The sequence below is a fragment of the Cibotium barometz genome, chromosome 25 (genome assembly GCF_041138505.1).
Source record: "Cibotium barometz isolate CiBa-2024 chromosome 25, ASM4113850v1, whole genome shotgun sequence".
NCBI classification, from domain to species: domain Eukaryota; kingdom Viridiplantae; phylum Streptophyta; class Polypodiopsida; order Cyatheales; family Cibotiaceae; genus Cibotium; species Cibotium barometz.
This window is the reverse complement of record NC_141070.1, coordinates 33,947,767-33,957,916: the sequence shown is the minus strand read 5'-3', so window position 1 is coordinate 33,957,916 and position 10,150 is coordinate 33,947,767.

The window sequence follows — 10,150 nt, the reverse complement described above, 5'->3', positions numbered from 1 at the left end:
AGTAGAAGGCCTGCTCCTGCACATTATTGGAAGTCATCTTACTCCCAACATTGATCTCCTTTGTAATTAACACAGATATAATATCCTGGAAGTTTGGAAAATTTTCTCGAGTTTGGATAGATGTCCAAAACTGGTCATATTCCTTACTTAGACCATTTAATGTGACTGAGACAAAGTTATCATCCTCCACAGGTGATCCAATAGATGCTAGGGCATCTGCAATCCCTTTTACTTTTAATGAGTAATCATTGAATAGTTGCATCTTCTTTACATTGTGTAGCTCTTGTTTTAATCGCATTTTTCTTGCCTTGGTGTTTGTGTTGTATAGCTAAATCAAGGTATCCTAGTCATCCTTTGGTGTCACTGCATCATGTATGTGTCCAATCATTGCATCTCTATGACACTTATTGATAGCCAATACATCACTTTACTGGTAGGTTCACACTTATTGATAGCCAATACACCCTCATATAGTCAGCAGGTTCACACCCATGATGTAGTCCACTAGTGTATATCATAGCCATAATGTTTACTAACCACGCCAGTCACATAAGTGCAAAACCATCACCCAGGTTGTCCATCAATGTTTGCACATGTGGAGCTCAATATCTCAACACACAAACCCATTGAAAACTACCAAAACAATGTTCTACTTCACATTCCTTATGACATCTCACATCCATATGTACATCAGTAACATAACGATGAACATATGAGCATTCAATGCTTCAACACCAAGTTACACATGAGCTTCTTATTTTCACATATGCCAACTCTTGAATCACACAATTCCCAAAACCTTTTCGAGAATCAAATAGCTAACACTCTTACGGTCATTTGTGAAGTTGATGCTCACTTATCAATTTAGAATGAAGTAGGATGTTCCTCCCACTTATCATCTTTGAGCTATTTTTCATGCATGTGGCAGAGATGGCATTAGTACTACTGAACATTTATTAAGCTCTCCAACAAGTATGGCCTGCACAACATTAGGTACCTATTTACATAGTAATATTTTGTAATCTCAAGAGTAAAACCATGATGTATAAACCACTTTCTATGATGTGCTAGACCTTGATTTGATGAAGACTTTTTTGAAATTTGAAGGCATCATAATGCATTACAACTAAAATAAACTCTTTCTCTTACCATGTGAGACTCAGATCTAAACTACCTGCACTTAGCTTTCCCTGTTGCAATTACCCTTCTAATTGTTGCAAGAAATAACAAACTTTACCTAGCACTACCATGAATTTGCAATGATCCTCAAAACTTATCGTATCTTGTTGGTTTTTGTAATTGAATCTCTTTTTATCTCTCATGTTGATCTGTGTTTCTCTACCTGTAATAACAGAAGCCAAAGGGCTCACAATATTTTTACATAATTCCATATGAGTCCCATATTAGCTAATCAAAAATTGGTCCAAGCAAGTCATTATCAATAATTCTCTTCATAAACTCACTAATAATAGCATCTTCTTCATCATCAACATCACAATGCATGTTTAATGACTAAAGCACCCAATGTTTCAACACCCAATACATCATCTAGTGGCATCAAATATAATGAAAACTAGGCCACATCCATGTATACGAAGTACCATACATGCCCTTGTATCAACATCAATGCTACCAATGTGAGCCACATTTATTGACTACTAGCATTAAAGACACCTGAACCAAAGCATATATACACGAGACCTGAGATTTTACCAGTCCTCCCTGGTAAAATCTCATAACCACTCTCTGATGCCACACCCAAACTCAAACTATGTAAATCACCATCATCAAAAAAGCCACACAACGGCATGGTTCAACTCTGTGATTTACAACATATTTTGAGATTTTTCATTTTACGGCATCGAATGGGTTTCTAAAATTTACAGTGTACTTAGGGGCAATGCCATGTTTTGTTTTCTAGGTGGTGATTTTGATTTTGTGATTTTGTTTTTTTTGAGAACATGTAGAAGTTTAGGGTCTTCATGTGAAGGTATGAATTTTAGGGTCCAAGAAGTGTTGATTGTAATGTTTTCATGCATTTTAAAAAGATGCGCACAAAGCAGATCGTGTTCAAGCAAAACTAGGCATCACATAGAAATTGATTTGGACAAGATGAACATTCAGAGGGTAGTCATACTTCACTTGAAGATGAACATTAAAGAGGGTAGTTATACTTCACTTCACTCTCTTTACTTGTGTGAGTATTAAGATAGTATGGCAAACTCAAAATAACATGCTTGTCATAAAAATCCAGCCAAGTTATGACCATAATGTTTAAAGAATAGTCATAAAAATAATATGCTCATCATAAAAATGTGTCTCAAGGATGTGACCAACTGCTATCATAAGAGTGTCACACAAGCACAATCCAAGCTAAAGTTCATGCATATAGACATAATGTTTAATAAACAGTTATAAAAATAATATGCTCATCATAAAAATCCAGCCAAGGTATGACCATAATGTCTTCCCTGAAGCTCCTTTTAAATCGCATAGGGATCATGTATCTCAAGGATGTGACCAACTGTTATTGTCTCATAGGGATCATGTATCTCAAGGATGTGACCAATTGCTATTGTCTCATAAGAAGAGATATGATAACCTGGAGTGTCACACAAACACAATCCAAGCTAAAGTTTATGTGACGTTTGACAATGTCTTCAGCTTCAAAAAATCAGCAGGGTCAATCGTAGAGCATGTCTTGTGAAATATAATGATGCCATCACCATTTCAATGATGTACTCCTTCAAGCATGAGTCATAAACTCTTCCTTGACTTTTTGATCTACCAGAATGGCTAGAGGAGGAGAACTCATCAAGGTACAAGATATATTATAAGATAAATATAGAAAAATATGTAAGTACAAGTGCATGCATATGTGAGAACAATCCTTGCATATTCACAATTAAAATAGGTCACTATAGTAAAGCTCAATATTCCCCAACCTTCATGTGCCATTGGCAAGATCATGGACCCCTTTCCTTGGCTAGAAAATGAAGTATCATTACATGAAATGGTGATTGTTACATCATCAAGACACAAGTGGCACACAAGCCAATAATTAACAATGGTAAACTTAATTTATATTTAAGGGAGATGAAGTACAAAATTTAAATAAATACCCTCTATTGTTTCCTAGGCCTCTTCCTACTTAAATCATTAAAAGATTTTCACATGTAATTTCTTTTTTTTGAAATCAAACCAAACTTGATGTGCAAGCTCTCTAGATTGTAGAGGCCCCATACAATTTTGGGTTAGATTAGAGGCCTATAAGCACCCTAAATAAAGGTGCACATGTGGGGCCTTGAATTTGTATATTCAAGGTCCCCCACTTAGGCCTTTGGTTGGGGTGTTTGTAGAGCTCTAATCTACCCTAGAATTTATATGGCACCTCTAATCTACCCTAGAATTTATATGGCACCTCTAATCAAGTTTGGATTGATTCTCTTCATAAAAACAATTGTATGAAAAAATACCACAAATTTATATCCTTGGCTTCATTCTAATCCTTATCCACACCAATGGTGCCTTAAGGCTACTACCTAGAATAGGTCATCCCCACCACCACTAGTATCTTATATTGTAGTTGAGGTGTGAATAACTCTACATCCAAGATCTTGTACTGGAGAGCAACACTCGAGAGTAGCTCTTGCAATAGATTCTTGCACAATGATGATGATTGATTCTACATTGCCCAAGATGGAGCCATCATAAATAATGGCTTTCATGACATCAAGTTGAGTATCCTATATGTCAAACTCAATGAAATCATTGCTTGCATCTCAAACAAGCATGTAAAAAAACTCATCTTCCCTCATGTCAAAGAGCTCCAAGACATTTTGCAAGAGCACATACTCCTCACCCTCTATGAGATGGGAATCAAAGATGCAAACTTGTAGTGGGCCATGTCAAAGAGCACATACTCCTCACCCTCTATGAGATGGGAATCAAAGATGCAAACTTGTAGTGGGCCATGAGGGTGGAGGTTCTAAGGGATGCCTATTAGTTCTAGTTAGAGACTTTTCCCACCCTCTACATGAGGGTGGGAGGTTCTAAGGGATGCCTATTAGTTCTAGTTAGAGACTTTTCCCACCCTCTACATGAGGGTCTAGAACTATCCCTACTAGCTTCCTAATCTGGGTATGTCAAGGATGGGATATTAGTGGTAGGGTCATCATTCTAAAACTCCACCTTAATGTCAATGATAAGATTTATATTGCAAAAGCAATGTCTCATTCAATTAGATTGATTGGGATATGATCTACATATGAGGTAAGGATAGAGGTTTTGAGGACATCCGAGACATGTGTAAGAGCTCTTTTTGATGACTTTCTTATGACTATCTCTGCTCTTCATGGAGTTCTATTCTAGTTATATTTACACTTTTATATTTATACCTATGCTTATATTTATATTCTATTTATACCTATGCTTATATTCTAATTATATTTATACTTAAATGCTTATATTTGTATTCTAGTTATATTTGTATTTATGCTTATATTTATATTCTAGTTATATTTGTACTTATACTTATATTTATACTTACACTTTTAGTAAGTGACGTATAATCATAATTCTCATGTTAAAAATTGGCATATACTTATTTTTAAAGATCACAATATCAAAATTTAAACACAATTTTTGTGAAAGCTAAAAATATTTTTCATTAATTTGAGATGGGGAATTTGAAGTAGAACTATCAGAACTTATGTTGTCATAGTTCTTTATAGGGGGCTAGGCATTGAGGGAGTTTTGTGGAGGGAGCTGCTTTTGTCAAACCCTCTCTTCAAAATTGATGTTCTCTCTCTAGCCCTCCATTGGTAGCTCCTTCCCTCCACCACCCACCCCAACTTCTGCCAACCACCACCACCACCACCACCACCTCTCTCTCTCTCTCTCTCTCTCTCTCTACATGTCTCTCATCCATTCCTCTTATTAAAGTCAAGGAAAGAGAGAGTGAAAAAAAAACCTCCATGTTTTCTATAGCATGGAAGAAATAGATGGGAAAGCATTTTTTAATACCAAGAGATGACCTCCCTTAAGGTCAAATGTATAGCTAGCAAAGAGAAAAGAGTGAGGGAGGGCAAGGGGGTGACGCAACGACTAGTGGTCCTGTGTAGAGGTAGTAATGAAAGGAGGAGCCTAGGGGTGGCAACCCAAGAGGCAACATGATCAGAGAGACAAAGCACATGAGGGAAGAGAATGTGGTGAAAGGAGATGGAGCCTGGCTTGCCACATGTTGAAGAGCTAGCAATGGTCATTAACCTAAGGCCCCTGTTACACTTGACTGTGACCGATGGCCAACTAGGGAAACATAGTTGGTCAGGCACCTGGTCTAATAGAATAAATTTATAAAGTCCCCATCACAAGCACTACATTGGTGTAGTGGTAATGCACTTGACTGGGGCCTCAAGTGTAGGGGTTCAATCCCCAATACCTACTTTTCCCACCCGATTCAACCCTCTAGCCATGCTCATGACCAGCCTCAACCCCCTGGCCATAATGTTTTTAGAGTGTCATGGCCTTGATATGTAAAGACTCTCCATCTCATTGGTCCGCCTAGATGCCAAAGATGGTCGGATGGTAAGGTGTGATAGGATGGCACTCGATGGCCGATGTTCCGAGTGGAGTATCGTACATAGGTACCACCAAGATTGTTGAGATATCGAGCTCCACATGTGCGGACATTGATGGACAACCTGGGTGACGGTTCCGCACTTATGTCACTGGCGTGGTTAGTAAACATTATGGTTATGATATACGCACTACATCATGGGTGACAGCTAGTAGAGCATTGGCATAGTTATAGCTCCAGCTCATATAGTCGGATTCACACTATACCGACCTTTGTATGTTAGTAGTGGAGTACCTTACATTATAGTGTGTACTCTTATCTTTTAGGGCATTATGCATTGTTGAGTGAAGAAGAAGATATAAGAAAATTCAGCCATCCCTCTCTCTTGTGTGTGCTTGCCTACTCTTGTGTTGTGTGTGTGAGTAAGAAAGAAAGCAAGGTCTTGAAGCTCTCCCTCTCCCCCACATTCTTCTCATGGTATCAGAGCTTGGTTCTTCGTGGTGAAGAGAGCTCAAGAGGCAAGCAAAGGAAGCGGTACACGGGTAAGGGTAAAATCCATCTCCTCCCCTTTCATTTCGAAGTAATCTTTGCAGGTAGCTGCCAGGCAAGGGCAGCAAGCAGTAGGCACAGCGCAGCAGGTCTATCTTTGTCAGATTGGGTTATCCTTCTGGGAGCAGGAAGAACACCCTATAGTGTGTTGTCAATATATTGTCAATATATTGACAGAGAAATTTGCAGCCAGATTTGCATTTCGGGCGCATCTCGGGCCCCATTTTTGACCTGGAAGATTTCTGCAGATAGTCTGCAGAACAATCGAAATTGACTGTTTTGGGTTGCGCAGTGTTTCTGTGCACATTTCGCACTGGTTGTGCAGTTTGCCGAAGTAAGTGAAGTGCCTACAGAGATTTGGGGAGCCTGCGTATGTGTTGCAGGTTTATGTATTTGTGAAATAAAGAAGTTCGCACATGTACCGCTATAGGGAGCTCATTGCAGTTTGAGCTATTGTCTGCAGTTTGCAGATTTTCAGGTTACACTCAACAAAAGGGCAGGTGATAATGTCAGACACCTTATCATCTATTGTAAATGAGAAGCTGGACAAGAATAACTTCCAGGCATGGAAGTTCAGGATGACAAACTTCCTTAATGGAAAAGGCTACTGGGAGTTTATCTCAGGAGATGAGAAAGAACCGGAACTTCCGGAAGAGAATCCCACTCCTCAACAAGTGCAAGCCTTTAAGGCATGGCATGAAAGAGCCAGTAAAGTGATGTATTGGCTATCAATAAGTGTCACAGATGCAATGATTAGACAAATACAGGATGCAGCGACACCAAAGGATGCCTGGGATACCTTGGTTAAGCTATATAGCACGAACACCAAGGCAAGGTCAATGCAGTTGTTGAAACAAGAGCTGCATAATGTAAAGAAGATGCAGCTATCGATCAATGATTACTCATTGAAAGTAAAAGGGCTTGCAGATGCCCTTGCATCTATTGGATCACCTGTGGAGGATGATGACTTGGTCTCAGTCACATTAAATGGTCTAAGTAAGGAGTACGACTAGTTTCGGACATCTATCCGAACTCGAGAAAATTTTCCAAACTTTTAGGATCTTATATCTCTGTTGATTACAGAGGAGATGAATGTTGGGAGCAAGGTGACTTCCAGCAATGTGCAGGAGCAGGCCTTCTACTCGTCGAGGTAGATCATCATCTAGAGGAGGACGAGGTGGTCGGTTTGGAAACCGAAATCAACAACAACAATCGGAAAATCAGTCCAGCAATACAGGTGGAAGAGGTCAGTCTCGAGGCAGGGGGAGCCAAAGAGGCCGTGGAGGATGGCAAAGAAACCAAAAAACAGATAGCAACATGGAATGCTATTATTGTGGGAAGCCAGGACATATGGCAAGGAGCTGCTACAAGAAACAGAATGACATAAAGAGTGGAAAGTTGCAGCAGGGCAACTATGCATCTTCAAGCAAACAGGCTGAAGATAGAAGTGAGCAGCTATTTGTGATGCAGCACATGCTTAGCTCCATGATAGGGGATGTATTACAACCTAGTGATGTGTGGTATGTAGATTCCGGAGCATCTAACCATATGACAAGTCATGGTGAGTGGTTTTGAGATATGCAGAAATTGCAGAAACCAGGGTATGTGGAAACAGGAGATGATAGTGCGCACCCTATTACGCATGTTGGGAAAGTGCCATTACCTATGCAGGATGGCAAAATGAAGTATCTTGCAGATGTACTTCATGTCCCAAACATAACAAAGAACTTGGTCTCAGTTGGGCAGATGGTTGAGCAGGGTCTGCAAGTGAGGTTTAATCCTCAAGGCTGTTTTGTTGAAGACTTCAAGGATCAATGCTGCTTGGTTGTGCAAAGGGCAACAGAAATGGAAGAATGTTTACCTTGGATGTCAGCATGCCTTAGGTGAAGGCTGCAATGTTTACGCATGGTACAAGTGTCATTGCAGATATTGACATTTGGCATAAGCGCATTGGACATGTGAATGTGAAGCGGTTGAAGTCTATGCAGACGAAAAATCTTGTAGATGGTTTGCCCAACTTTAAAGTTGATGGTATGCATAAGGTGTGTGAAGCATGCCAGCTTGGTAAGCATGCCAGCTTGGTAAGCAGTCTAAACATGCTTTTCCACATGACAAGCATGTGAGTATGAGACCATTAGATGTTATACATTCTGATGTATGGGGACCAGCCAAAACTACAACTATTTCTGGTTGCAGGTTTTATGTGACCTTCATTGATGACCACACTAGGAAAGTGTGGGTCTACTCTATGAAGGAGAAAAGTGAGGTGTTCTCTCACTTTCAAAAATTTAAAGCAATGGTTGAAAAGGAGAAAGGCATGCAGATAAAATGCCTAAGGTCAGCCTAAGGTCAGATGGTGGGGGAGAATATTTCTCCAATGAGTTTACAGATTTTTTGAGAGAGCAGGGAATCAAGAGCAAGTTCACATGTAGGTACACTCCGCAACAAAATGGTGTTGCAGAAAGAAAGAATCGGCACATTGCAGAAGTTGCTCGTGCATTGATGAATGAGAAGAACATGCCTCATTATTTTTGGGCTGAAGCAGTATCAACTGCTGTTTATATTATGAACAGGACTCCCACTGCAGCTGTTCACGGCATGATGCCTGAACAAAAGTTTACAGGTACAAAATCGAATGTTGCACACTTGAAAGTGTTTGGCTGTGCTGCATATGTGCATGTACCTGATGAAGTGAGAACAAAGTTGGATCCAAAGGCTGAAAATGCATCTTCATTGGGTATTCCTTGGAGCAAAAAGGTTATAGATGTTATAACCCTACGACTCGTGAGATGCGAGTGAGCAGAGATGTGGTCTTTGATGAAATGAGTAGTTGGTATGCACCAGCAAAGATAGACGAAGATGCAGATGTTAGAAGTGCAGATGCTGCTCCACAGGTACAGCAACAGTCACAGGTCTTGAGTGGACCGAGAGAGTCCTCGAGTAGTGGATCCATTGTTAGTCCATGGTCAGGCTGAGGTCTGATGCATCACCTCGTGATGCACATCGTGATGCTACAGGTGCAGGTACACATGTGTCACGTAAAGGGAAGGAAAAGGTAGATCAACCTTTTATGCCTGACGTGTCAGCAGGTCACTCTTATGTGGATGGTGACACATAGGTGCTCTGCTTGGGATTTGTAAAATTTTTTCACCCATTTGTGAGGGCCCTCTGCCTTGGGAGCTCGAAATGAGTTGTATTGTAGCGTGCATGAGTTGTGCACAAATTGTTGCACTCCATGGGTTGGTTCCTTTTCCTTAGCTCTTGGGTGCTTAAAAAGCATTGGTTGGGTGATTCCACATGAGCAAAATAGGACTCAAAATAGACTTGGTGTCTAGGTTGTGTAGGCACATGCACATGCACTTGGATTAACACTCGGTTGTGTGAACACATGGTTGTGTGGTGGCAACTCAAGTGTACCACATGTAAAGGAGATTGGGTCAAGGCTATCTACTATGGAGTATCTATATTAGAAGCCTTTCATTATATGGTTGACAAAAAAAGGAGATAGAGGTAGCACACACAAAAGAGTAAACCCTAGTTACTTCATTGCATCCAACCACACAAGAGAGAAGCCATATCCATTTCCCACAAACTCTCACACAAAGAAGAACACATACATAGTGTAGTGTTCTCACACCAAATATACCTAGAACTAATGCCCACACTCATATCATGACCAGCTGGACGCGGTCATGAGTCCACACATACTATCTACCTAATATGTCAGCACATCAAGTTCTACCACTAGCTATCTCCGAGCTACCACTAGCTATCTTCAAGCTTGCATTCTCAACACTCCCCCTCAAGCTCATAACATCCATCTCATGTACTCCAAGCCTATCTTGGAAATACTCAACTTCTCTTTACCCAATGCCTTGGTAAAGATGTCTGTAACTTTCTCATTGGTCTTTACATAGACCAAGTCAATCTACCTATCAAGAACTTTCTCACGCACAAAGTGATAGTAGACCTCTATGTGTTTGGTGCTAGCATGATAAACAGGGTTGCTAGCCAGTTGTATAC